Source organism: Orbicella franksi, chromosome 2, assembly GCF_964199315.1.
Source record: "Orbicella franksi chromosome 2, jaOrbFran1.1, whole genome shotgun sequence".
NCBI classification, from domain to species: domain Eukaryota; kingdom Metazoa; phylum Cnidaria; class Anthozoa; order Scleractinia; family Merulinidae; genus Orbicella; species Orbicella franksi.
The window spans coordinates 10,269,512-10,277,011 of record NC_138146.1 but is presented as its reverse complement, the minus strand read 5'-3'; the positions used below and the strand labels follow the sequence as shown (position 1 = coordinate 10,277,011).

The 7,500-nt window shown below is 40.0% G+C and overlaps 1 protein-coding gene and 1 pseudogene across 3 annotated transcripts in view; one reads left to right on the top strand and one right to left on the bottom strand.

Moving 5' to 3' along the window:
- Positions 1-7,500, bottom strand: part of LOC145479973 (clathrin interactor 1-like) — a 111,207-nt gene that overhangs the window by 57,531 nt on the left and 46,176 nt on the right. The window lies entirely within an intron of this gene.
- LOC145480049 (uncharacterized) overlaps positions 6,498-7,500 on the top strand; it is a 6,482-nt pseudogene continuing 5,479 nt past the window's right edge.

Here is a 7,500-nt window from a genome sequence, read left to right as displayed (position 1 = left end):
AGTATTATATCTCTGAATACAACAAACCAACTTTTTAAAATTTATTTTGTAAGGATCATCAATCAAACCACGATTGAATTTTCAGTTTTTAAACACTTCATCCTGCTTCACAATAATACTATTCTATCCATAATTAAGCAGGCAGATCATAGTCTTATATAAAACCCCACAGTACGTGTAGGTTCATTTATAACATATGCCAGTCTGTCAAACTCACATCTGATCTCATAATAGTATTGTATAACAAAACTAGCTCTAACATAACAAAACAGTCTTTCTCCCTGTAGACAGTAGTTGATAATCAAAGGGGACTCTTCGGGTCACGACTGAAATTTTTTGGTCAAATCCAGGGGAAATTGGAGTAAACTGACTCGAGTTAGCGGGGTTCTACTGTACAAGTTGACTGCGGGAAATTTTGTTACGAACATAATTTTCTTCAACACGTTTCAAAAATCACACTGGTTAAAGTTTGCAAGGTGATGAAAACATACCACGAGCAAACGTCTACACAGATGAATGTAGCCAGCAAAACAAGCCATTTGGTTAAAAATGTTGAATCATTTCCCATTGAACAACACACCATATTCCCAATTGAACGTATAAATTCCATTGAGTCCGAATGTGCATATATCAGCCATTCAGATTGGCTAATCTGAACAAAGGGCGCGTTTGTGTTTCACCAATAGGCGACTCTTTTTCGTGAATTGTGCGATCAGATGCGATTTGAGATCGATTGTGCGAAATCGCACCATCGCGTAATATCAGAAGGCCTGACTGAATGATAAAAAGTAATTTCTTGAAGAAAGTCCACACCGCAGCAACGTTTTTGCAAAACTTCAAGGATTTTCGCCAAACTTAAACCTTTGAAAAACTGACATCCTGACGCTTTTTCAAAAATCCATATCGTAATCCATTTCCATCCTCGCCATCGTTAGTCACTCTCATTTCAGCTTCCAATGATCGATATATGTTTTTGAGATTTCCAAAGTCATGCTAAAAATGGTGACAGTGTCTTAAGCAATTCTATTTGTTTATCAATTTAATCTTTCCTTTCTTCAGTTTTGATTTTCAGGAAGTTTCCCGTTGGACCAGACGAGGATGAACTCAAATGCTGGCGAGCTGTTAAAGGAAAGATAAATGCAAAATGTAGAGCCTTTAGATTTGCACAGTCAAGCAGTGTCAATGTGGAAAATTTGCGTTTAATCTGACTTGTAAAGAGTAACTTTTCAGTAAATTTGCAGTGTTGCTAAGCTACTTGTAAACCATAACAATAAAGTATTATATGCATCATATCTGTCTCATTTGTGATCACATCGTTGTTGATAAGGCTACCCCTTTTGTTTACATCCAACCAAAACCAGATCGCCTTCAAAACACTGACAAAAGTCCCATGAACAGAGAAACTGCATCGATTTGAAACAAAATTATCGTATTTATTCACTTATAAGACGTACTCGGTTATAAGATGCACCCTCAACTTTTGAAGACGATTGTGACAAGTAAGCAAAATGAAAATTTCACCTAAATACCCTGCTATACGGTGCAACCGGAATTACGGGCAATTTTGTTGACCACGTTCGTTGTACTTACAACAATTTGCTTCCAAAAGTTACTAATTACGGTGCTTTCATTCTTAACAACATAAGCGAAAAAGTCACACTTAACAAACAATAGCAAAAAAGTCACACACGGTCAATAGCATAAAAGTCTCCCTTTTTAATTCACTCAAGTCATCCTTCTCAGGAAACAGTGTTTTAAGTTATGAATACCAATTGATCCGTTTTTACGTTTATAAACAGTACTCATCTGCCAGATCTTTCATTCATCAGTTGCAAAACTCATCTTAATCTTCGAGCATTCGTTCAGTGTACCATAAATTTTCAGTAACTATGCCAAGCACTCGTCATCATTCCTATGATCTAAACTTTAAGTCGAAGATCGTAGCAGAAGCGGAAGCCGTGAACAACAATCATGAAACTGCTCGCGAATATGGCATATCGGAATCGATGGTCTATAAATGGAGAAACCAACAGCATGTCTTGTTCTCCGGCAAGTTAAAGATGACTGCCAAACGTGCCTTGATGGGTCGCTACCAGCCAAAAGAACCAGAAGTTGATCAGCAGTTGGTTGACTGGTTCAGCGATCAGAGAAGCCAAGGTAAAACTTGTTCACTTAAAATGACATTAATAACTGCACTGTTTACATTCCTCCTACAAGTTGTTTACGTTGGCCTTTGACTGTTAATCGCTAATCGCATTGTTTTTATATTTGCAGGTCTCACAGTAAACAGCATGATGATTCGACTACAGGCAAAGGAACTCAGCTCAGATACAGAGTTCAAGGCGTCCCCAGGGTGGTACACGAAATGGAAACGTCACCATGCTATTTCCATGAGAAGTGAAACGACTTTAGCTCAACGCCTTCCAGCCGACATGGAGGACAAGGTAGTGGAATTTCATCGCTTCGTGCTGAGAGCTAGACAGCGTTGCGGTTACGAGTCCAGCCAAATCCCGAACATAGATGAAACCCCGATGAGATTCGAGTTGCCAGCCACAAGAACAATGGAGTTCACTGGAAACCAAACAGTGCCGATCTTATCCTGCGGAGGCGATAAACGGAGTTTCACGGTCGTCCTCGCAGTAAAGGCGGATGGTGAGAAATTTCCACCAAAGGTAATATTCAAAGGCGTTCGTCAGCTACGAATCGAGGTACCCAGGAGAATGCAGGTTTCTGTAAACAAGAAGGCCTGGATGGACGAAGAAGGTTTGTTCATTTTCCTTTATCATTTTCAGAGTACATGACAATTTTTTCGAACGATTTGTAGTCAAGTTTATTTTGTGGGAGTGAGGTTAGGAATTTGTTCGATTGTTTCTGACGTCAATCATTTCAAGCACATGCTTTTTAGCACGTTCGCTCTTTGCTAAAATCACTTCGGCTTTGTTTACATTTAATACTCCCTTTGTAACACTCATTAGAAAGTCATGCCTTTAACTGTAGCCTAATCAGAGTTTTTTTTCTAACTTATAGGAACCAAGGAATGGATTCGGAAGAATCTTCGATTTGTGCCTGAGCGTCGAGGACTTCTCGTTTGGGATTCCTTCCGCGCCCATTTAACGGATGCAGTTAAAGATCTACTTGACAGACGAAATCTCGATGTTGCCGTAATTCCCGGTGGCCTCACTCCAGTTCTCCAGTTCCTGGATAAGTGCATCAAAAGCCATTCAAAGCAAAGGTCCATGCGCAGTATGAAGCCTGGATGATTAATGGCCCATTTACCTACATGCCTTCTGGAAAGAAGCGAGCGCCCAGTAAAGAGATGGTGTTGCGTTGGATCGATCGCGCATGGAGAGAGATCCCAGTTGATTTGATAACAAGATCGTTCAAGTCCTGTGGCATCAACAATGCTCTCGATGGAACTGAAGATGATGTGGTTTGGGATGAAGAGGAAGAGGAAGCAGAAGACACAGAAGAGCCGATTGACAACGAGTTTGAGACAGACAGCAAAGCCGAAGACAATGAGTAGCTGAGCTCAGCCGAGCTTTCAAGAGCTCTTTTCAGAGCCACCCTGGTTCTTTTTAGAACCAACAAATCAGATAAAGTCAATGATCAACATTGCTTGTCTTTTGTCTATTCATTTACCAGTATTTATTTACATACTCATTTCAGTTTATTATGGAAATTTGGAGAAGTTATATTTTTTTGCGCGAAAGTCGGTTATAAGACGCACCTGGAGTTTTGAGCAGATTTTGATTGAACAAGCCTATTTTCTCGTAAAAAATGGTGCGCCTTATAAGTGAATAAATACGGTAATTGCCAGGCTCACGGTGACTAACTATGGTGAACTCCACACACCTTGTGGTATTTACTTTTACAAACTTAACACATTTGAAAACATTTGGAACACGGTTTGATAAGTTCCGCACAAAACACTTCATAGACCGAGTAGTTTCGAGCTAGAAAAGTCTCCTCTCTCCTTCCTCTCTCCACTATTCTGGGCCTAAAGGATTTACGTAGCGGGGCCCTGGGATCAAACAATTGGTTGCTATGACAATACTATAATTGGGGTGTCCTGGGCACGATGTTGATTTGCGACTTGCAGAAGGATTTGCGGGCTTTCGACTTGTATGCAGAAAGATTTTGCAGTTTAACATTATTACAGACACAAAAGTGAAGGAGACCTCTACAAAAAGTCCCTCGCAATGCTGATGCTTAGTTTGGTTTAAGGAGTGGAAAATATGAGACATTCATCGTTATTTTACAGCAGCAAATTTCGATTGTCAGCACAATCTGTCCATCCTTTGTAGATCAAGAACACTGTTTACCTTTATAAATGTGGAAGTTTCGGTAAGTACTGTATTTACCCGTGTATAATGCGCACCCTGATTTTCTGGACAATTTTTGAAAAAAAATACCCACCAAAACGAAAAATTCTTGTTCAACTAAAGACAAACAATGTGTATCTTCCATTGCAACAGTTTAATAACTGAACTTTCAAGCGTACAGTACTCAGGTAATTAGTGTTGACCTGCCAGTAAACTTTTCTAAATCACAAAACAATTATTTACAACAGTTTTGAAGTGAGAGATAATTTTACGACTGTTAACAGTACCTCAAAATCCGTACAAATTCTTCAACTCCGAGTCAGATGCGAAGAGCTCATCTACAAGAACCTCATCTTCTAAAACAGATTCATCATCTGATGAACTGTCAAAAACACAATCATCCTTGGAACCATCCAGAGCATTTGTGATTCTGCACTTTAAAAAAGATCTTGCGACCATTTCTCGTGGAATATCACGCCATCCTTCGCCGATCCACTGGCACATGAGTTCTTCAGATGGTTTCTTTTGTCTTCCAGTAGCCGTCAGTTCATAGATTCCCTCCACCATCCATGCCATCCACCTTTGCCTGACTCTGTCCTTAAAAGGTTTGTTTAAACAGAAATCTAGAGGCTGCAGTACTGAGATGAGCCCACCAGGAATTAAGGCCAAATCTATGTTCTCCGATTTCAGCGAACGTTTCACTTGCTCCGTCTTGTGTGTTTCAAACAAATCCAACACAAGTAGACTTTTCTTTGCCGACTTAGACCTCCAATTCGACAACCCCAAACTTTTTCAATCCAAATTTTCATGATTTCGCTGTCCATCCAGCCCTTTTCTTGGACAGTAACTACGATGCCATGTTTGTTTTGGATCTTTGGCATGGTCTTGCACATGAAAATGACCAGCGGTTTCAATTTGCACATGCCAAAACGAGTCAGGCAGTTCTTTTCATTTCCTGTGGTTCGAATCTTCACTGTTTTCTTGCCAATTGTGCTGACAGTTCGATTTGATGGCATGTCAAATTGAATTGGACTCTCATCCATGTTTGCCACAAGATGAAGAGGATAGCTGTGGGCTCTTCGCTGCCTGATAACAAACTGGTGAAACTGCACGATTTTCTCTTTGTAGTCGCGTGGATGATGCTGGGTGAGCGTGGTTTTCTGTCGCAACGACAAACCATTCCTCTTCGTGAATCTTTGGCACCAGTGGTTGGAAGCCTTAAACTTGCCAGTGGCAATGTCATACTGTGGATGTTTAGAAAGTTCCATTGCTTTTAGCCTGATCATGGCCAGTCAAATTGCCAGTCCGTTTTGCTTTTCTGTGATCCAAGCCATCAGATCTTGCTCAAGGCGAGGCCAAGCTGCTTTCCTTCTATGGTTTGTGCATTGAAGTTGTGGCATTTTCTCTAGGTTTTCCTTGCTTCTTCACCAAAGACGGATATTGCTCTTGGCAATTCCAAACTCTCGCTGGGCTGAACGATTTCCCTGCTGTTCTGCAAATTGTGCAACTTTCAACTTCTCCGCTGTGGTGTAACTTTGTCGCTTCATATTTGCTGCTGCCATGATTGCCCGTAAGTTTACGATGATTGCAATAAAGATGCTTTAAAACAGTTTGTTTTTATCCATCATATTTAAACAGCTGTTATTGGTTAGTTATGTTTTTATTATAACAACAGTCTTGACAACAGCCTATTATTATTATTTGTTCTTTCGTGTGTGCATGCAAATGAGTGTAGCGGTGTAACAATCAACAAACAAATGGTTCCGAGTATAACACGCAGTGCAAATTTTGAACTATAAATTTTGGAAAAAAAGTGCGCATTATACAGTGACGGGCAAATACGGTAATAAACAATATTTATTCTTTGAAAATGTATCGGTGTGTCTTTAATGAGCAACAGTGGCTACATAAAATATGCCATCAAATTTAAGCTCACTGAAATGCCTTGTTGGAACATAGTTAGTGGAGGGGACTGGTTATGAAGACCGGCAAATGTCAAAGAGATAGGTTATTGTTTGAGTTTTTCTAAGTCATATGACAATGACTGTGCACAGTCAAATTCAAGATGGCGTCGTTTGCGAGCAAACATGTGGTCATTTGACGTGTTTTATACGCTAAGAAATGTAGTTCTGTCATCTTGAATGGTTTTTAAAAGTTTATCATTTCAAAAGTAAAATGCCCGGCGATAACTGTTCAGTTTTTGGCTGTGGTACGTGCCGGAGGACGAAAGGAATCGGCATCTGGAAACTGCCCTCTGCACGAAATGCCGAATACAAGAAGTGGCGAGAAGAGTAGCTGAGTGAGATCATGAAAACAAGAGTTATTGACAAAGATTTCCAAAAACAGATCGACAATGACAAGGTGTTTACCTGTGAGAAACATTTCAAACCTGAGGATCTAGAATTATGTAAGTACTGCTGCTGTTATGTCCGGTTTTTTTTAAAGGAGTAGGTCACTCCAAAAACTGTGTATTTTTTTCCATCACCAATAAAAAGTTCACATTGAGTTGAGTTACTCGCCGTTGTTTTAGCTTCTAAAGTGGATGCGATCCCAATGAAAAAGAAGTGAAAAGTTCGACACCGGGAGCCACCATTTTGAAAGGATCTTGAAGGCCAGGTCGCATATCCGTGACGTCATTCCGTCCAAATTGGCACCGCAAAGCTCAAGAAGGTCATTGAAGAAAAATGCTTTCCGACAATTTTTCAACAGAAGGCCCTTGTAAAGGCACGTATTGCAAGCGAACAGCGCATCGCAAGGAACGAAAAGAGGTAGCTATCAGTTATACTTTTAATTTTTAAAAATGTTTGCCCGGCAGAACTGTCGTTGACTTGACTGGGTAAATATTATTTCTGTGCAAGAAATTGAAGCTCCTCGCTGGACTACGGGCTCGAATTTCAAGAAAAAACCTTGGGGCCAGTTGGCCCCTAAGTTTTCAGGTTTAGTCGCCAGCACAAGTATTTTAGTCGCCAAAAATTTTCGACCCTTCAGGCAATACATTTTCACGAAGAAGACGCTAAAACAGCGTGAATCACGGGTCAGTTTCATGTATAATCAGTTTGCCACTTTTTTTTTCTATAATAAAAGGGAAAATGGGTGAATGAAATTCTTTTGTTCATTTACCAGTCTTACCAGTACTTATAAAAAAAGCTTCATGTTGCAAGATTTTAATTCATTATAT